This window comes from Electrophorus electricus, unplaced genomic scaffold (genome assembly GCF_041902795.1).
Source record: "Electrophorus electricus isolate QZ-2024a unplaced genomic scaffold, ASM4190279v1 Scaffold158, whole genome shotgun sequence".
Taxonomy (NCBI): Eukaryota; Metazoa; Chordata; class Actinopteri; order Gymnotiformes; family Gymnotidae; genus Electrophorus; species Electrophorus electricus.
In genome coordinates, this window is record NW_027658439.1 from 51,560 (window position 1) to 52,053 (window position 494).

Below are 494 nucleotides of genomic sequence, written 5' to 3' on the forward strand. Positions count from 1 at the left end.
GGAAACCGCTGCTACCCCGCAGGCCACATTACGGGAAATTCAGTCAGGGGCTCCCGCCACTGAAGGCACCAGGTGGAGACAACTAGAACCTCCTGTTAACAACCCACACTGCTGTCAAAATAGAAGGACGAGGAACCTGGGTACATCACACACACCGTAAGAAGGCTCCGACACCAGCCCCAACTCCAAGCAGCAGCACCCAAACAGACTAGGTCGGAACTGTGTTGAGTAGGGTGTTAACGGCAAGGCCTACCCTTTCGACACTCGGAACCGTCAAGAGACGGTAGAGAAAATCAGACACAGCTAACACAGTCAGAACATAGACTGAATATTAATATGGATGAAGAATCCCATGACTTATGAGAAGACTTGTTACCATTTCAGGGTCCCAACGCCACTGAAGCAGAATGATTAGCAGCTAAATGCCAACAAAATACAGCGTGTATGTCAGCCATTGTGCATGCCCAACATATCGAGCAAGAGTACCTGGTGTG